At 39.3% G+C, this 21,664-nt stretch overlaps 1 protein-coding gene across 2 annotated transcripts in view; it reads right to left on the bottom strand.

Moving 5' to 3' along the window:
• Positions 1-11,199, bottom strand: part of RBL2 (RB transcriptional corepressor like 2) — a 134,965-nt gene extending 123,766 nt beyond the window's left edge. For both annotated transcript variants that reach the window (XM_015126138.3, XM_077984754.1), the window contains exon 1: positions 11,082-11,199. The gene's annotated coding sequence lies outside the window, so the exon portion shown is untranslated. The remainder of the gene's footprint in view (positions 1-11,081) is intronic.
• Positions 11,200-21,664: the final 10,465 nt, after the last annotated feature.

Raw genomic sequence — 21,664 nt, 5'->3', positions numbered from 1 at the left:
ACAGTGCAAGACTCCATCTAAAAATAAATAAATAAATAAATAAATAAATAAATAAATAAATAAAAACATGAAATAATTGCACCTGAATCCCAGCACTTTGAGAGGCCGTGGTGGGCAGATCACCTGAGATCAGGAGTTTGAGACCAGCCTGGCCAACATCATGAATCCTTGTCTCTACTAAAAATATAAAAATTAGCCAGGTGTGGTGGCAGGTGCCTACAATCCCAACTGCTTGGGAGGCTGAGGCAGGAGAATCACTTGAGCCTGGGAGGTGGAGGTTGCAGTAAGCAGAGATCATGCCACTGCACTCCAGCCTGGGCGACAGAGCAAGATTCCATCTCAAATAAAATTTCAAAACAAAATGAAAGAATTGAAATAAATAGCTCAATAGACAGGCTCTACAACAGAGTGGAAAGGAGAGAGGAGAGAACCAGTGAACCTGAAAATAGAAACTACCCTGACCAACAGAGAGAAGGGAGACAAAAATAGAAGAGATAGGTCCACAGGGACTTTTGGGATTATGTCCTGTGACTTTAAAAAAACTGAAATCATACAGAGTATGCTTTCTAACCAAAATAGGACCAAATTAGAAATCAATAGGAAAAAGGTAACTGGAAAATTTCCTAACACTTAGAAACTAACCAACTCCCTTCTAAATAATCCATGGGTCAAAGAAGAAGTCTAATCTCATGAGAAATAGAAACAAACAAAGAATAACAAAAATATCTACCTAGAATCAAATGAAAATACAGCACATAAAAATGTGTGATATACCAGTATACAAGAGCTGTGAGGGAAATTTATAGCACTAAATGCTTATATTAGAAAACATTTCAAATCAATACTTGAAGCTTCCACATACAGAAAATAAAACAAAAAGAAAAATAAAACCAAAGTATTGGGGGAACCAGCCCCCAATATTTCAGTGTAGGTTCTTTTCTATTTTCCCTAAGTGTCCGCTGGTCTGAGAAATAAAGAGAAAGAGTACAAAGAGATAAATTTTACAGCTGGGCCTCCGGGGGTGACATCACATATTGGCAGGTTCTGTGATGCCCCTTGAGCCACAAAACCAGCAAGTTTTCATTAGAAATTTCAAAAGGGGAGGGGGGTAAGAACAGGGAGTAAATCACAAATATCACATGCTTCAAGGGGCAATAAAAGATTACAAGGGCAGAAGGGCAGAGTGAGATCACAAGGCCAGGGCGAAATTAGAATTACTGATGAGGTTCCATGTCCCACTGGGCACGCATTGTCTTGATAAACATCTTAACAGGAAACAGGGTTCTAGAGCAGACAACCGGTCTGACTAGAATTCGCCAGGCTGGAATTTCCTAATCCTAGCAAGGCTGAGGGAGCTGCAGGAGACCAGGGCATATTTCATCCCTTGTCTTCAACCACATAAGACAGACACTCCCAGAGCGGCCATTTTAGAGACCTCCCCTTGGGAACACATTCCTTTCCCAGGACTATTCCTTGCTGAGAAGACAATTCAGTGATATTTCTCCTATTCGCTTTCTGTAAGAAGAGAAATATGACTCTGTTTTGCCCGGCCCTGTAGGCAGTTAGACTTTATGATTATCTCCCTTGTTCCCTGAAAATCACCGTTATCCTATTCTTTTCAAGGTGCCCAGATTTCATATTGTTCAAACACACATGCTTTGTAAACAATTTGTGCACATAATGCAATCATCACAGGGTCCTGAGGCAACATACATCCTCAGCTTACAAAGATGACAGGATTAAAGTAAAGACAGGCATAGGAAATTAAAGTAAAGACAGGAATACGAAATTTTAAGAGTATGGATTAAAGTAAAGACAGGCACAAGAAATTATTAAAGACAGGCATAGGAAATTGTAAGAGTATTGATTGGAGAAGTGATAAGTGTCCATGAAATCTTCACAGTTTGTGTTCAGAGATTGCAGTAAAGACAGGCATAAGAAATTATAAAAGTGTTAATTTGGGGAACTAATAAATGTCCATAAAATCTTCACAATTTATGTTCTTCTGCTGTGGCTTCAGCCGGTACCTCCATTCGGGGTCCCTGACTTCCTGCAACACCAAAGCAAGCAAAAAACAATACAAACGAGATCACGAAATTGAAAACAGAAAAATAGAGAAAAATGAAAAAAAACATTTTTTAAAAGACCAGTAAAATTGATAAACCTCTAATATGACTAATAGAAATAATAAGAGAGAAGACACAAATCACCAACATTAGGAATGCACCAGGGGATATAACCACAGATCCTGAAGATATAAAAATTATATTAAGGAAATATTATGAATAATTCTCCAGATATAATAAACCTGACAAGTAAGATGAAATGGGCTAATTTCTCAAAAAACACAAATAACCACAAGCATCTATTATTAGGAAATAAACAATTTAAATAGCACTACTCAAATAATTATTAAGAAATTATTAAGAAAATTATTAAGAAAATCAAGGCCAGGCACAGTGGCTCATGCCTATAATCCCAGCACTTTGAGAGGCTGAGGTGAGAGGGTTGTTTGAGCCCAGGAGTTTGAGGCTGCAGTGAGCTATAATCACATAACTGCACTGCAGCTTAGGCCACAGAGCAAGCCCCTGTTTCTAAAAAACACAACAGGCCAGGTGCAGTGGCTCATGCCTATAATCCCAGCACTCTAGGAGGCCGAGGCAGGCAGATCACTTGAGGTCAGGAGTTCTTGACCCACTTGGCCAATATGGGGAAATCCCATCTCTATGAAAAATAAAAAAAATTAGCTGGGCGTGGTGGAGCATGCCTGTAGTCCCAGTTACTGAGGAGGCTGAGGCAGGAGAATTGCTTGAACCTGGGAGGCAGAGGTTGCAGTGAGCTGAGATCATGCCACTGCACTCCAGCCTGGGTGACAGAGTGAGATTCCATCTCAAAAAAATAAAAAATAAAATAAAAAAGCAGGTCAAATTCATAATTTAAAAATTCCCAAAAGGAAATCTTCAGTCACAGACAGATTTACTGCCAAACTCTACCAAATGCTTAAAGAACTAACACCAATTCTACACAATGCCTTCCTGGAAATAGAAAAGGAGACTGCTGCTCATGTATTTAATGAGACCAGTAACCTTAATACCAAAATTAAGCAAAGACCAGAACAAAAACAAAAAAAACCACACAAAACAACAGACCAATATCTCTCTATATTTAGATGCAAAATCTCTTAGCAAAATGCAAGCAAATATATATTGTTCAAAATTTTATAAAAGAATCAAATGGCATGACCAAGGGGGATTCCTTCCATAGATTCAAAGTTGGTTCAATATTTTAAAAATCTATGTAATTAACCATACAAACATGTCAGAAAAGAAAAATCACATGATCATATTCATTGATGTAGAAAAAGCATTCAATAAAACTCAATACTTATTTATGATAAAAATGCTCAGAAAATTATCAACAGCATAGAACTTCCACAACTTGATAAAGAACATCTACCCCAAACCTATAGGTAACATAATATTTAAAGAAAGAATGTATGTGTTCTGCCTAAGATAAGGAAAACACAAGGATGTCCACTTTTCACCACTATTATTCAATATGGTACTGGAATTTCTAGCAAGCATGGTAAGTCAAGAAAAAAAAACATACAGATTATAAAGGAAGATGTAAAACTGTCCCTATTTGGAAATAATATAAGGAACTATGGGGAAAATCCCAAAGGATCTTCAAAATAATTCATTCAACTAATAAGTGATTTCAGCAATATGAGCATACAAGATCAACATGGAAATAAACTCAGATTCAAGAAATCAATCAGAGGCATATATGAATTGAAAAATATAACATAAAGCAATTCCTTTTTGCAAGTGATGTGACAGTATATCTAGAAGCCCTAACAATAAAAAGATAAAAGTAGCTCAAACAATAAATTCAGTAAGGTAAAATGATAAAAAGTTAATCAACAAATATCAACAGTCTTCAAACATACAATTAATAAGTTAGAAAAAATAACACTACAAAAATCCCATTACAGTAGCAAAAAGTAATTTGGGAAAAAGGTTAATTAGAAATGCACAAAAACTTTGTGATGAAAACTTAAACACACTTCTGAAAGGTACAGAAGCAGAAAGGCACACATCGAATAATATGAAAATACATGTGGACAACATGCAGTGTGTCTAGAATTTCAGAATATTGAAAATCACCTAAATGCTCTTCTATAGAATGGTTGAATAAGGTATGGTACATACTTGTTATGGGTAGACTACGTCTTCCAAAAGGATGTTAGAGTCCTAACACCCAGTACCTGTACATGTGACCTTGTTTGGAAACAGGATCTTTGCAGATGGTTAAGATGAAGTGATCAGGGAGAGCCCTAATCCAATATGACTGGTATCTTTTTAAGAAGGGGAAAACTGGACACAGAACAGCCACGTGCACAGAAAAAAAAGTCACGTGAAGACAAAGGCAAAGACTGGAGTGATGTGTCTACAACCCAAAGAATGGTACTGTCAGCAAACCACCATAAGCTAGGACAGAGGCACAGAACACATTCTCTCAGAAGGACCTCAGAAGGAACAAACCCTGCTAACATCCTGGTCTCAGACTTCTAGCTGCAGAATTATGAGAGAATAAATTTCTGCTAAGCAACCCAGTTTGTGGTACTTAATTATGGCAGCCCTAGCAAATTAATATCATACTCAATGCATACTATGATACTATAAAAATGAATAAGCAAAATTTCATGGAATTCATATGCAGTGATTTCTAGGATACAGTTAGGTGAAATAAGTAAAATGTAAAAAAATTACAGGATGCTACCTTTTGTATGAAACGAAGCATCAACAAAATTTACATGTATTAGCTAATTTTTGCAAGGAAAAATAAAAAAATGAAACTGAATCTAACGAGACTACCTATAGGAGTGGATTGGATGAGGAAGAAATGGAAGGAGAAAGGGGGAATGATAATTCCATATGAATTGTTTTTGTGTAATTCTGAATTCTGGATTCTTATTAACGTCACATATAATTTTAAAAAATCATGAAGAACAGAGGGACATTTCTAAATGGAATTGTATTAGTTAGCCTGGGCTGTTGCTGCTATAACAGAACACCACAGCCTGGGCAGCTTAAATAACAGTTACCCAGTTGTGTCACAGTTCTGGAAACTGGCAGTACCAGATAGGGTGTTGGCAGGCTTGGTTTCTTCTGAGGGGTCTCTCCTTGGCTTGCAGATGGTCTTCCCTCTGTGGGTGCCTGAGTCCAAATTTCCCTCTTATAAGGACACTAGTCAGACTGGATTAGGGCCCACCCTACCAGCCTCCTTTTGATTTACTTACCTCATTAAAAACCCTATCTCCAAACACAGTCACATTTTGAGGTACTAGCATTTAGGGCTTCAACATATGAATTTTGGGGTGATACAATCCAGCCCATAACCAGAATACGAACAAAACTATATTACAGGCCAGGTGCAGTGGCTCACGCCTGTAATCCCAGCACTTTGGGAGGCCGAGGCGGGTGTATCACGAGGTCAGGAGATCGAGACCATCCTGGCTAACACAGTGAAACCCCGTCTCTACAAAAATACAAAAAAAAAAAAAAAATAGCCGGGCACGGTCTTGGGTGCCTGTAGTCCCAAGGAGGCTGAGGAGGAGAATGGTGTGAACCCGGGAGGCGGAGCTTGCAGTGAGCCGAGACCAAGCCACTGCACTCCAGCCTGGGTGACAGAGCGAGACTCCATCTCAAAAAAAAAAAAAAAAAAAAAAAGATGATAATTATACACAAATGCTAAATTATAGTTAGTAGGTTTGCTTTCCATAGGCCAGGCATATGGGTTAAAAGAAAAACTAGGATTGTACGATTGAGCAAATGAGTAAATATATGTAGGATAATGGGAGCCAGGTTCTCCATTTTGAAGAAAGGACTAACACATGCAGCCAGGAAGGAGAGGAATGAACTCCATGGTACTAGACTAGTCTCAGCATGAATTAATGTTTTTTATAGACAGACACAGATATGTGTGCATACATATGTATGTGTGTAGGCATGTTTATACAGATTTGTCCCCTGGGAGAGATAAGCAATGATACCGTAGTGGCAATGTGTACACCTAGCACCCAGATTTGGTTTCAACAATTCCATTCACCACAAAAAGGAATCAAAGCTCTTTGGAGAAATGGCAGATTCCAGGGCTGGGACAGGGAAAGAACAAAATAAGCCTAAAATATCTCGTTGTGCAAAAAATAAAAATAAAAATAAAAATAAGGAAACAATAAAAATAATAGGTATATGTCAAAAGGATAAAGAAGCCAATTTGAATGGACTCCTATGGAAGAAATCTGGGTAATTTCAGCATTAAAATCAATAATAATAGTAACATGTCATAACCTATTGAATAAAATAAAGATCCATGAGTGCCTACCGATATAAAAAATAAATAAATGAAGTAGAAGGGAAAGTTCTTACTCATAGAAGAAATAATTACAAATGTAGAAAGAATAGTATTTTAAAAGTCACCATTTTTCAGTCTTCATCGTAATAACTGGCTTACATAGGAATCATTATATAGGAATGCTATAGGTAGTGGTTAAAATTTTGATAAAAAGAAATTTAAATATCTTCAAAATATTTTCCCACAAATTACTTATTAATTACAACTTAACATCTTGTGACCATGAGCACTTAATATCTCTAAATTTTCCCTCACCTTCAAAACAGAAATAATTAACTACTTTTTACAGTTCCCCTAAGAAATAAAGATAGGAAGTGATAAAGTCTCTAGAAGTACCTAACAGTAGGTGCTTATCAAATGCTAATCCATTTTCCCTTTTCTAAAAAGGAGCACAAATCAGCTGAGTAATTAAGATAGAATTTCAGAAGTTAAAAAAAAAAAACAACACAATCCATGTGTAATTGTGTCAAGGCTTCCTCCTCCAGAGGAAGCATAGAGAAGACAGAGCTGACATAGAAGAAAGAAGCCACGAATGACCAAGGCACCAGATCAACTTACAGCAGCCAGTTTGGGTTTCAGGAATAAAGTGAACATTTTAATCCACTAGGCCCATTAGCTGCCCTGTTACCTAAGCCCTTGTTTTCCCCACTGACCTATGTTAAAAGGCATTTTGTACCTATTTTTGCACATTTCCCTCCCAGAGTCTTCTGTAACTTTCACCTTTTGACTCAGGCTTTTAGGTTAAGCTGTCCACGTTAAGACATGTTTTATGTCCATGTTAAGACATATTTTATGTCCATGTTAAGACATATTAAAACATGTTTTAGACAAATACTTATGTGTATGGGCAAAAAACTCGAGGACTGTATTTTCAACTAATTGTAAAAAAGGTTATTTTAGTTTCTATTATGTGGAAAGTGTAAAACATTCCAACGAAGGGTTTTAATGTAGATTTTTTTTTGCACTCATGCTGTTGATTGCTAAATGTAATAGTCTGATCATGACCCTGAATAAATGTGTCTTTTTTTTCAAATGTGCTGGGTAAAGCTGGTTTACTCTGAAGCCACCTTGGTAAATTTGTGATGTTGTATTGACTTCACACTCAACAGTGTGAAGTTAGAATTCCTCCAGGGTGATGTCAGATTCTATCTGGAATTTATTTACAACCTGCTTGGGTGGAGACACCATTGTCTTCAGAAACCTTGGTGTAGTTGAACTAATAAGTACTGTCACGACCTGATATCTAAAAAATAAGAACAAAAATGGGCAAAAACATAAGGAAATGAAAATATAGTTAATTAAAGCTGGAAGAGAAATGAAAGAAAGAAAAAGTTACCTTCTAAAGAAAAAGAGAACCACGAGGTCACAAAAGAGAATAGACTCAAATGAAAAAATAACGACTAGCATTGAAGAAAGGTAGAAAAACAACCGGGAGAATGAAAATGACATAAGGAAAAAAGAGGTCACAGAGAAGTGGTAGAAATCAAAGTTAAGCAAAGGCACTATTCACAAAATTGGAGTCCCAGGAAAAAAGTAATAAAACAATGGCATAAACTAATAAGAGATAATATTTAAAAGCATGTTGCAAGAAATTTATGCTGAAATAAACTTGAGTCAACTGAGTATTTGGGAAAATTCTCCTGAAACAGTAAACTTTAAGTCATAAGCTAGTAAAATCATTAGCCTTTATAGATTTTTGAACCAAACAATATTGACAAGAATGCACATCAAAACTTGCTATGGCGAAAAACAAATATATCAACATAACTATCCACGTACTAGGATAAAAAAAAAAAAGGTGAAGAGTAAGTTACAATTGTGTACTTAAGGGCACATGAAGTAAAATGGGACATTTAAAGATAAACTCTTCCTGGTCTTCAAGATAAAAGATCACATAAAACACATCTTTTTTCTTTCTTTCTTTTTTTTTTAGATGGAGTCTTGTTCTGTCGCCCAGGCTGGAGTGCAGTGGCATGATAATGGCTCACTGCAACCATGACCTCCCAGGTTCAGGTGATCCTCTGGCCTCAGCCTCCTGAGTAGCTGGAACTATAAGCATGTACCACCACGCCCGGCTAATTTTTGTATTTTTTTAGAGTCAAGGTTTTGCCATGTTGGTCTTGTCTTGAACTCTTGGCCTCAAGCAATCCTCCTTTCTTTGCCTCCCAAAGTGCTAGGACCAGAGGCGTGAGCCACTGCCCTCGGCCAGTGAAAATGTTTTGAAATAGACAAAGGTGATGGTCACATAAACCCAGTGAATGTGATCATTGCGGTTAAATTGTACATTTTTAAAGGATTAATTTTGTCATGTAAATTTTACCTCAAAAAAAAAAAAAGAAAGAAAGAAAAAAAGAAGAGATGATCCAACAATAAAAATCCAAAGGTGAAACTGTGTAGACCAAGCAAACTGGATGGAGAACCCTGAATAAAGGAGTTAAAATGAAACAGAGCTTTATATCTGATAAAAATGTGTTCTGAAAAGTTTGTTGTGAATTGAACTTTTAATTATTATATTTTCTCCTTTGACTTGTAGTAATATTTTTCCAGCTTGAGGTATGAGGACTCATAGAAATTATATATCTTCAATGAATACAATGTATGCAATGTATGCTTTAATATATGTATAAATTATGAAATGATTACTGACAATCAGGCTAACTTTTTAAAGGTATTTTTATTTCAGGTTGGCCCTCAATTGGTAGAAATTGACAGCTCTTCAGTTTTAGGTCTCTCTGCCTCCCATTTCAGAGTGGTGCAGCAGAATTGCATTATTTTGAATACCATAATGTATAATTTGTGATTATTCCAATTATTCCAATAAAGGTTGCTTTGCATGAATAAAATACAGTGTACAACCATGTGTGGATAAATGCATAAGATACTTAAGAACAAAAGTGTTAATAAAAAAGGCGTGGTTGCTAATCCCAGCAACTTGGGAGGCTGAGGCAGGCGGATCACCTGAGGTCGGGAGTTTAAGACTAGCCTGACCAACATGGAGAAACCCGGTCTCCACAAAAAATACAAAATTAGCCAGGTGTGCTGGTGCATGCCTGTAATCCCAGCTCTTTGGGAGGCTGAGGCGGGAGAATTGCTTGAACCAGGGAGGCAGAGTTTGCCATGAGCTGGGATCGTGCACTCCACCCTGGGCAACAAAAGTGAAACTCATTCTCAAAAAAAGAAAAAAAGAAAAGAGTAAATTCTGACACATGCTACAATATGGATGAAACTTGAGGGCATTATGCTAAGTGAAACAAGCCAAACACAGAAAAGAAAAACAGTATATGATTCCACATATGAGGCACCTAGAGTAGTCACATTCACAGAGAAGGTAGAACAGTGGTTGCCAAGAGCTGGGTCAGAGGAGAATGGGCAGGTGTTGTGTAATGGGAACAGAGTTTCAGTTCTGGTGAGATGAAAAAGCTCGGGAGAGGGGTGGTGGTGACTGTCGCACAACAAAGTGAGTGTAGTTAAAGCCACTGAATTATACACTCAAAAATGTTAAAATGCTAAATTTTACTTTACATATATTCGACCACACACACACACAAATGGAGCCATGAAGTTTCAAGTAACTTAACAGGACAAATCAAAATCAGTTTTTGGAATACACTATTTTCATTTTTCCTTTACTTTATGCCAAGAAGTGTAAGTTGCAAAACAAAAATGCATCTTTATCTGCATTCAGTTCTTGCAGTAAGTATATGGCCTGTTGGAAGTCATACTCTTCCCAAACCGTCAATCATTAAAGTGTGCAGTTCTAAAAATACAGATATAAAAATACCTTTTCCCGAATATTCATTTTTTTATTTATATTTTCACCTTCCGATTTTGTGTATCACCTAAGAAGTGAGTATGCCTCATGGTTAAGAATGTGGGCTCTGGTGCTAGAAGGATTTATCACGAATGTCCCGGAGTAACTCTGGGCCTTTACCACTTGGCACGTAATCTCAGATTAAGGGAAACACTTGCCTCTCATAAAAGGAGAAAGAGGAAAAAAAGGATGAAAAGAAAGCGAGACTCAGAAAACTCTAGTTTCTGTCATAACTTATTCTATCTAGACAATTAAAAAAATGAAGGAAGAGAGAAATCAAGTAAGTTTCTAAATCCACATGCTTTATCTTTCCATTTATGCACGCGATGATAAACTTACTAGGGAACGTGGAAAAGTAACTCCTTCTGTATTCCTCACAACACTGACCTTTCTTTGAGTGTTCCCAACAGAATGCTGGTCATGCTTGCAGTTCAGCTGAATTTTTTTTTCTTTAACAAGACTTGCTCTCCTTTCTGGTTTCTCTCCAGCCTCTTTATGGGTGCCCGGTAAAATAACACTTACCTACGGGCTTCCATTTACTTCCGTCCCTGCCCTGCCGGACCCGCTGGGCAAGATCCCCCGCCTCAACGGCCCACATACTGGAAGGTGCAGCGCCCAGGGCGCACAGCTCCCAAGTGGCAGTGGGACTCACGCACGAGGCCATCCCCGAGCTAAGCTGAGGTGTTTCTGGAAGGTACCCTCTGCCTAGGTGCCAGCAGCAGCCGTGGAACGCGCCCCGGGGGACAGAATGCATCATCAAGGTGCTTTGACCACCTTGAGGCCTCCTTCTCCCCCTGGCCTCCGTTCCCACGTGCCCTACCCACAGCGACCTTCACTGGCTCCCGGTATTCACCTAGAGACGTCGGCGGCCGCAGCCTTCAGCACGCCCGCCATCTCCACTGCGACCCCAGCAGCGGCTGACCCAGCCAGCTGCGCCCTGGAGGGCAGGGCGGGGCGGGGCGGGGCGGGGCGGGGCGGAGCGACCCCACCCGGCAGGGGGCGTGGCAAAGGCCGCTGATTTCCTACTGCATATAACACACCCACTTTACCTAAAGCAGAAATTAAAGCCAGGAGGCGCCATCCCTTGTGGGCACCTGAAAAGTACAAAACGAAGTCTGGGGACAGTTCAAAGGCGCTTAAGTTGACCAGTGGCAATTTTTGTTTCCCGCCCCCCTGCACACGCGAAAGCGCTTGCGCTGCCATTGGCTCCCGCTGGGGGTGAGTCCGGAACCTGCGAGCCCTAGAACTTTCCACTCTGAGCTCCAAGTTGCGCTAGGCGCATCCTTGCTGTGCGTTTCCTAGCGGCTCTCTTGTCTTACTTGCAGCTTGTGTCCAGAGTAGCAGACAGCCATGGTGGCCCCGCGGGCCTGGCGCTGACAGACCCTGGAGCAGTGTCTCACAGAGGTCGGCAAAGCCACCGGCTGGCACCAGTGCATCCTCACGTAAGTGCGCAGATCCCGAGCTCGGGTGGGACTGAGGTCGCACGTGGACGCGAGTTGCAGACTCCTGGCAAATTGTGGAGCTAAGGGAAGGTAAGGGGAAATGTAAACCACTCTTCCCCACATTTCAGAGTTTATAGTTTCCTAGGCTATCAAAATTTTCAAAATGGTTAAAAATTTTTACAGTATGGCTCTCTCAGTTGAATGTTATTGAAATGAATGTAACCTCAGTTATTAACGCCTAGAAGCTCCCCTTGAGGCTTATTACTGCCCCCATCCCCCTACACACAAACTGTTTCTCCTTCCGCCTATGTGCTCCTAAAGCACTCAGTGTTTCACTGTCATCATACTTTATTGAAAGTACAAACTTGTCACTTGTCTGTCCACCCCAACTAAGCTTCTTGAGAATTAGAACTTTCATGTCTCTTCCCAGCACAAGCGTTTTATGCGTACTTTGTTGAAGAACTTCAAATATGATCTATAAAATTATGACCCATTTAACTCCAACCTCTCCTTTGAGTCCCTGGCTCACAGCAACTACAGACTGAGCTTAGTTGGAATTCAGTAGCACACAACTGGGATATCCGCACTGTAAGGCTTTTAACAATTTTTAAAATTTTGGTACCCTCAGCATCGCAAATTCACTGTGTCCAAAATAGAGTAGAATGTTGTTTCTACCCACCTGTACTCTGCCATCCCCTGAAGTCCTTTCCCCATGCTCCACCACTCAAGCCTTGCCTATCGCAGTAAATGGCAGTTCTGTCTTTCCAGTTGCTCACACATAAAACTAGGCTGCTATTTTGATGTCTTCATTTTTCTCTTATTCTGTATCTAATTCCTTAGCAATCCTGTCAGTTCTACCTCTAAACTGTACTCAGCATATTCACTGCTCTAACTCCAGCTTAAATCACCATCATCCTTTGCCTGGAATGCTGCATCAACCTTCTAATCACTCTACTTTCCTCCTCCTCCTTCCTCCCTTTCTTCTTCCTTCGTGTAAATCATCATTTCGTCCTTCTGCTTAAAATCTTCTCATGTGGCCGGGCGCGGTGGCTCAAGCCTGTAATCCCAGCACTTTGGGAGGCCGAGACGGGCGGATCACGAGGTCAGGAGATCGAGACCATCCTGGCTAACACGGTGAAACCCCGTCTCTACTAAAAAATACAAAAAACTAGCCGGGCGAGGTGGCGGGCGCCTGTAGTCCCAGCTACTCGGGAGGCTGAGGCAGGAGAATGGCGTAAACCCGGGAGGCGGAGCTTGCAGTGAGCCGAGATCGCGCCATTGCACTCCAGCCTGGGTGACAGAGCCAGACTCCGTCTCAAAAAAAAAAAAAAAAAAAAAAAAAAAAAATCTTCTCATGTTTTCTTACTACACTTAAAATCGCAAACTCTTACCCTTGAGCCCTGCAGAATTTGGCTCCCTTCAGTCTCTCCAGCTTCGCCTTCTGCCTCCATCACACTCTAGCCATGCTCATTTTTTTTTATTCCTTTGGCTTACCAAACTGAATTGCATCTTAGAGAATTTGTTCTTGCTGTTTCTTCTGCCTGGAGTACATGTTACCCCATCTGTATAAAACTAACCTTGTGTGTAGGTTTCATCTAAGCTGTCACATCTAAGAGAGGTTTTCCTTGACCACTGTAGCCAAAGCAAATGTTGATCACTGAAGAAATAAGGGAATGAATGAATGAATGAATGGAGTGATGTATAATGTAGCTGAGTTGATAATTTAAGGCTAATTCACTATATATCTCCAAGCAAGTCGATTTATAATGCTTTTCCTGCCTAAAATCTATACAGCTGATTCACAAATCCTTGGTTGACAGGTTTTATATATCATTGTGGCTCATCAGCTTATATGTTGTTGGGGCCAGCATCTATACTTATACTTCATTCAAATTTGATTTCACAGAAGAGTTGGAGTTTTTATTTTTCTTTTAATTAAGAGGGCTGTGAAATTATTACCTATAATTCTAAATCTCATTTAATTCCTCCCAATAGGATTCAAGATGGACTGGCATCAAAGCTCACTTCTTTAACAAAAGTACTTTATGACTTTAATAAAATTAATTAGAGAATAGTGGGATCCGTGGAAGCCCTTTATAAAAACTTGTGATAGAAAGTTTTGATGATGAGCAGACTTTGCAACAACTGGAAATGCAAAATGAACCAATTTTACAACGCTTCCAAAATGCAGTTAGTGAAACGGAGATGAAGATATCAGTCTTCTCCCAGAGAGTGAAGAACAGAAGCGTGAAGAGGCTGGTTCAGAGACAGAGGCTGGTGGCCAGGAGGACCTAGAAGATTTAGAGGAGAAAGAGGAAGTGTCAGATATGGGTGGTGACAATCCTGAGGTGGGTAAGAAAGCTAAAAACTCAAGCAAATTTGAACTGAGGAAAAGCCCAGTTTTCAGTGATGTGGATTCTGACCTTGACTTTGATATCAACAAATTGGAACAGCAGAGCAAGTCCATTGCAAAACAAAGGACTTGGAAAACCACGAGAAAAGTCCACGGTAGACGAGAAATTCTTCCAACTCTCTGAAATGGAGGCCTATTTAGAAAACAGAAAAAGAAGAGGAACAAAAAGATGATAATGATGATGAGGTGGAAGATACTGATTTTTTTTTTTTGAAGATATTGATTCTGGTGAAGATGAAGGGGGACTGTTTGGAAGTAAAAAAACTTAAGGTAAAAACAAAACAAAACAAGGTAAAAACAAAACAAAACAAAAAAAACTTAAGGTAAAGTTTTGAGAGAGGAGAGAGCACTTTCCTCTTCAAATTAGCTTTTGTTCTGTTTTTCTAGGAGAGATGTAGTTAGAAGATTTAGAGCTAAGAAATATGCTCTATCTTATCGGTTATAAATGAATCTGTACTTCCATTCAGTTTATGTTACAGTTGTTCTTATAATAGTTTTATGGTAGTGTTTTTAGTTGCCAATTTCACCTAGTAACTATTTTTGACTTATAGTGTTATTAAGTTAGAAAGTAATGCAGACATACAGTATACATACAAATATATATGCATGTGTTAATGATGTATTTTTCTATTCCTAATTAATAGTTTTAAAAATCTTTTTATTTTAGTCAGGTGAAAGTTCCAGAAATGTGAGGTACAAAGATTTTTTTGATCCAGTTGAAAGTGATCAAGACATAGCAAGTGATCATGATGATGAGCTGGGTTCAAACAAGATGATGAAATTGCTGAAGAAGAAGCAGAAGAACTAAGCATTTCTGAAATGTGAGTATTTTGAACCATCCTTTACATTGTGAGCTAGAATTGCCCAATCATGTGCTTGTACTTGTGGTTTTCAGATACGTTTAAGAAGTTAGATTCTCTCCTATCAGATATTCTCAAGATAGCCAGAACAAGACTCTGAAAAAAAAAAAAAAAGGAATTTAAGGAATTTTTAATATGCTTGACATGATTGTGGAACTCACAGACTACTAACAAATCTTCCCTATTATTTTTCGTCTTTTTTTTTTTTTTTTTTTTTTTTTTGAGATGGAGTCTTGCTCTGTCACCCAGGCTAGAGTGCAATGGCGCAATCTTGGCTCACTGCAGCCTCCACCTCCTGGGTTCGAGTGATTCTGCCTCAGCCTTCTGAGTAGCTGAGATTAAAGGTGCATTCCACCATGCCTGGCTAATTTTTGTATTTTTAGAAGACCATGGGGTTTCACTGTGTTGGCCAGGCTGGTCTCGAACTCCTGACCTCAGGTGATCCTCCTGCCTTGGCCTCCCGAAGTGCTGAGGTTACAGGCATGAGCCACTGTGCCCCAGCCTTCCCTATTTTTCTTATTGTAACTATTAACCACCCTTTGAAAACAAATATCTTGGTCAGGTGCGGTGGCTTAACGCCTGTAATCCTAGCACTTTGGTAGTCTGAAGCGGAAGGATCAGTTGAGCTCAGGAGTTCAAGACCAGCCTGGACAACATAGTGAACCCTTGTCTCTACAAAAAATACAAAAATTAGTGGGGCGTGGTGGTGTTTGCCTGTAGTCCAGTGGCTCGGGTGGCTGAGGTGGGAGGATCACTTGAGCCCAGGAGGTCGATGCTGCAGTGAGCTATGATCACATCACTGCTCTCCAGCCTGGTCGGTGGAGCAAGATCCTGTCTTCAAACAAACAAACAAACAAATAGAAAACCGAAAATCTTGCTGCTAGTCTCTAAAGCAAAAGCACACTATATGGAGATGCCATATGGAAAGCATCTGATTTGCAAAAACCAGTGCTTGCATTACCCGGCCTGTAGCTTTCCATGTGGGGCCCGTGTGTAAAATAGTTGTTTCTTTTCTCTCTCCCTTATGTCTTTATATGTATAGTATGTCTCTCCTGACAAAGCTGTCCTGAGATCCTCTTCTTGTAACTGTTTTGACTGCTCTGCAGGATACAGCCTATGTCTTTAAGGTGCTTCACAGATTTTGGTGAGTGCCAAATAGCTGTAATTTTAATTAATACCATGACAAACATATCTTCCAAAGTATGTCGTGATTTCAGACAAGTGAAATTTCATTTAATTTTAGTAGATGTAGTCTGGCTGCAATAATTTGGCTATATTATTTATCCAATCTTAAAATTTTATTGTAATAAAAATGAGAATAGTGCCAGGCACAGTAGCTCACACTTGTAATCCCAGCACTTTAGGAGGCTGAAGAGGGAGGATTGCTTGAGCCCAGGAGTTCGAGACCAGCCTGGGCAACATGGTGAAACCCCGACTCCACTAAAAATTTAAAAAATTAGCTGGGTTTGGTAGCGTGAGCCGATAGTCTTTGCTACTCGAGAGGCTTATCGAGGATGATCGCTTGAGTCCAGGAGTTCAAGGCTGCAGTGAGCTATGATTGGACTATGGCACTCCAGCCTGGGCAGCAGAGCTGGAGAGCAGGCAAATAAACTATACCAAGAATATCAAAAGAATTATTTTTAAAATCTGCGAATCTAAATTAAATGTATCATTGTCAGATTGTCCCTAGAAGATAAATTCTAAAGGGGGGAAAAAACAACAACATAGTATCAATGAGTTAATGTCCCACCATCCCATTCCTTTCACCCTTCCCTCACAAAAAAGAAGAAAAGGTTTGGTTTTGCTTTGAAATTATATCAGACCTTCAAGTGAAGTTTTCAGTAAATCACAAATAATTTATTGCAATTTTCACATATAAAGTAGAACTTTCAAACTTTTTTTTTTTTTTTGAAACTATTAGAACATGAAAACCCAAACGTGACAAAGGTAGCATTAAAACACAGTCTCTCATTCATGACTAGTGATGCAAACACAGCACAGTGGAAAAATTATGCCACAAAACCATGTGAACCATATTCTTTTGAATTACTGTTAGAAGATCTGGTATGATTCCTGGTTGCAAGACATCAAGGAGAAAATACACGGTTCCCTCCATGTATGTTAGAAAGACATTTGATAAAATTCAATATTTATTTCTAATTTTTTTTTATACCTAGTGGATTATAAATACATCTAACCAAAAGCTGCCATCATGCATGATGGGTGAAATTCTACAAACATACCTTTCAGATCAAGAATAAGACAAAGTGTCCAGTATTACAGTTACCCCTGTTAATTAACACTAACAGTTAATAACCACATAAGCAAGTGCAACTACAAAAGATAAAGATAAGAGATTAGGAAAACTGACGGGAGCTGTGGTTCACACCTGTAATCCCAGCACTTTGGGAGCTTAGGAGCTCTCAGCACTTGAGCTCAGGAGTTTGCATCCTGTCACTGTCCACTGATTAAATTTTGAACTCTTAACTTGAAACCCTGGTCATCTCATTGCCTTCTTTCTTATACCCATTAAGTCAAAATGAGCTCTCATTTTATTTCAATGGAAAAGAGAATGGAAAAGAGGGGAAGGGTCCCTAGGTATCTTGGGTAAAGTATGAGCACTTACTACCGTATGTATTCTAGTTCTGTAGTTTTCAAACTTCAGGGAGCATCTCAAGGCTTATTAAAGCACAGATAGCTGTCCCTCTTCCCCACTTTCTGATTCAGGAGGTGTGGGGCTGGCCCAGGAATTTGCATGTCTAACAAGTTCCCACGTGTGGCTGATGCTGAGGGTCTAAGGACGACAATGCGAGAATCAGTGGTTTAGTGGCTATCTACCTAATGAATACATGTCGCATCTCCTTTAGTGCCTGTGATTACAGAGGAAACACCTTTCAACTGGAAGCTATCATTAAACAGAGGATAAGGGATCAGGTGAGTAAATTAAATTTAATTGAAATGTCACTGAAATTTTTAGAAATAATATAACAGGCCAGGCACAGTGACTTATGCCTGTAATCCCAGCACTTTGGGAGGCCAAGGCAGATGGATCACTTGAGGTCAGGAGTTTGAGACCAGTCTGTCCAAGATGGTGAAACTCTCTCTCTACTAAAAATACAAAAATTAGCTGGGCATGGCGGTGCATGCCTGTAGTCCCAGCTACTCGGGAGGCTGAGGCAGGGGAATCGCTTGAACTTGGGAGATGGAGGTTGCAGTGAGCTGAGATGCGCCACTGGGCAACAGGGTGAGACTCCATCTCAAAATCAATCAATCCAATCAATCAATCAATGAATAAAAATAAAAAATGAAGGGAAGATGTGGCAGCTTTGTGTACTGCACGTCCTGAAAATGGACTGATTTCCCTCAAGAGGCAGGGATTTAAGCTCTCTAGCCTACATGGGATACATACAGGAGAAAAAAGAGAAAAACAAAGGAAATGTGAATATAAATAAATGAAAATAACACTTCTCCCTGATTACAAAGGAAATCACATTCTTTTTGTAACAATTTGGATGACAAAATATAAAGAAAAATCTTTAATTTTGCCATTCAAAACATTCTGGTTTGTTGCTTTTTACACTTTTTATGCATATAAACATTTTAAAAAGTAAAATCATAATATACAGTGTTTTGTCACTATATTTTAAGCATGTTTCTATGGCAGAAATATATCCTGGCATCATCATTTTTAATAACTGGATGCATGTTAAGTAAATCATTGCCACCCCAGAGGTGAATTTCCTTCTATATATATTTTAATGGACTCGAGTAAGGATTTTGCACTGAATTCATAGAAGTAGAATTTCTAGAGGAAAATAATGTAAAACAGTTTTAGGATTTTTAAAAGAAATGTTCAAATGATCCTGTAGGAAAATTGGTTGAGTTTGTACTCCCACCAACAGGGACAGAGCTCCAGGTTCCCCTTCCATTTGTCATCTTTGCTGGTCTTTCAGCAGAAAATCTCATTGTTTACACTTCTTTGATTTCTAGTGCTTTTGAATCTTTTTCATATGCTCATTGGCCATTTTTATTCTTGTGGGAAGTGCTGGTTTATCCATTGCTCATTTTCTGCTGGAAATCATTCTTTTTTTTTCTGAGTAATTTTAAAGATTTCTTTATAGGCTAAGGATACAAACCTTTTATCTGTCATTGAGGTTACAAATACTTTCTCCCAGTAAGTAATTTGTCATTTCACTTTATTTATTTATTTTTTGCTAGCAAAGAACCAAAGTCAAATTTCACTTAATTTTTATCCTGCTGAATGAAAACATTTTAACTTAGTGATTTTAGTTGAAACAGGAGCAGGACAGAATGTAATATCTAGATCTCACTCTGTCACCCCAACTGGAGTGCAGTGGCATGATCTTAGCTACTACAGCCTCCAACTCCTGGGCTCAAGCGATTTTCCCACCTCAGCCTCCCAGGCAGCTCTAGGACTGCAGGTGTGTGCCGCCATGCCCAGCTAATTTTTAAATTTTTTTGTAGAGGTGTGAATTTGCTATGCTGCCCAGGCTGATCTTGAACTCCGGACTTACCCCACCTTGGCTTGCCAATATTCTGGGAGTGCAGGCGTGAACTACTGCTCCCGGCCAAGAGCTTACTTTTGTTTGCTAGTGGTATTCTTGGTATCTGTTTATATTTGAGGCTTTCGTGCTAGTGCTCAAGTATTACACTCACCATCTGAGGTTGACAGGACTTTTGTTTCAATATCGAACAGAGGGAACTGTTTAGTTCTGCATCTTCGCAGGTATACAAAATGTGCCTACCAGGACTCTACTTTTTATCCATTGAAAAGCAAGAAGTAATACAGTAAAACTTTGCCTGGCTAGAGGCTTTGGAAGAATGGAATATTCTGGTTTAATTCTATTAACTTGGAAGGATGAAGGTGAAAAAATTCAAAACTTTAATTTCCTATTGAATGCAGTTTGAAAATATAGCCAGTGATTCCACTTTTCTTCTCTAGTAAGTTTAGACATTCAGATCTACTTGGTCTTTTATCATAGAACTACTAGTGTGCCTGAGTCTTACATTGTGAAGATCTTTTCTAAAACTTTAGATGTAAGAGGATATAAATGATACTGGATGAGATCAGGATGAATGAGAACTGATGCCTGTAAATATACTTTTTAGATGAAATCTCTGATTGCTACTCGTTTTCTTGTTGAATTCATAAAAATAAAACACATTGGCTGGAGGGTGGAAGTAGGAAGGAGATTTATGTCTTTTAATTGCATGTCATTGTTTCATATCGAGACAGAACATATAGTATTCTTGAAACACATTTTTCTACCTGCTGCATGCCAGAGGTTCCTGAACACCTGGAGGGCTTATTGCAACACGGATTGCTGGGCCCTACTCCAGAGTTTCTGATTCACCAGGTCTAGGGTTGTAATTTATTAGAAGTTCCCAGGTGCTCCTGGTCCAGAGACTATATTTTTGAGAACCACTCTTATATACTAACTGTAAATTATAGAACTGTAGAAAAAAGCTTCGTTTGGTCTGGGATAAGAAGCACACAGGTAATGGAGCAAATCATGAAAAAGTCAACCCTTGATCCCAGGCAACAAGCAATACACAGTGACATAACACAATTCTTGGTTTTCATCATTGCAAGTCATAGCCAAGTGTTGAGTGAGAAATTCAGTTTCATTTGCAGGGCTTAGAGAGGCCGGGTGATTCTAGAAAAATAGGATTTAGTGATTAACCTCATGAGAGTAGGAGTTATTTATGTCCTTTCTCTCTCTCCCATTCCTTAGCATTTAGCCTTACTTTAGAAGGGTCCTGTATTTGTTTTACACTTATAAAGAACTTTGAGTGCTTATTAAATGGAAAGCTCTGTGTGTGTGTGTGTGTGTGTGTGTGTGTGTGTGTGTGTGTGTATGTATGTATATATGTATGTATGTACTTAGAGACAGAGTCTCGTTCTGTAGCCCAGGTTGAAGTGCAGTGGCACGATTTTGGCACACAGCAACCTCCTTCTCCCAAGTTCAAGGGATTCTCCTGCCTCAACTTCCCAAGTAGCTGGGATTACAGGCACCTGCTACCATGCCCAGCTAGTTTTGTATTTTTAGTAGAGACAGGGTTTCATCATGTTGGCCAGGCTGGTCTTGAACTCCTGAACTCTGGTAAGACCATCCCAGCCTCCCAAAGTGCTGGGATTACAGGCATGAGCCACCATGCCTGGCTCAAAAGCTTTGTGTTTTTAAAGATATTAGACATGTTTCTTTTTTTTTTTTTTTTTAACTTAACAATAATGTAGAAGAATCAGAGAAAGTTTTTCCAAAAAAGAGAAATCATTGTGATTATTTTATCTTATTGGAATGTTGGATAATATAGTCTGCTTTATCAATCATCAAGCACACTATAAAATTTCCATTTTAATAGGATTCGTACCTCAATTGAGGTAATAAAGTTTTAAAGTTTTTAAAGTGAAAGCCAGCCCCGCCCCTCTCCGGGAGTGGGCGGGGACAGCAGTTGCTTGGGTGGCTTTCCCTGTGACATCACAGGTCCTTCATGATGTGCTGCTGTCTGGCCACGCCTCCTTTCCCTTTCATCTTTCTCATCGACCAATGGGCTTGAAGCATTAAGGCCACACCCCTATTCTGCATTCTAGTGCAGCCCTGGTTACACCTCCTCTGGCTCAGTCACACAGCTACGTATAGGTGACTGGAGGTGTATAGTTGTCCTCGCCTGGATTGTGCTGATGTGACCCCAACCCTAC

Source organism: Macaca mulatta, chromosome 20 (genome assembly GCF_049350105.2).
Source record: "Macaca mulatta isolate MMU2019108-1 chromosome 20, T2T-MMU8v2.0, whole genome shotgun sequence".
Classification (NCBI taxonomy): domain Eukaryota; kingdom Metazoa; phylum Chordata; class Mammalia; order Primates; family Cercopithecidae; genus Macaca; species Macaca mulatta.
This window is presented reverse-complemented; position numbering and strand designations above follow the sequence as displayed.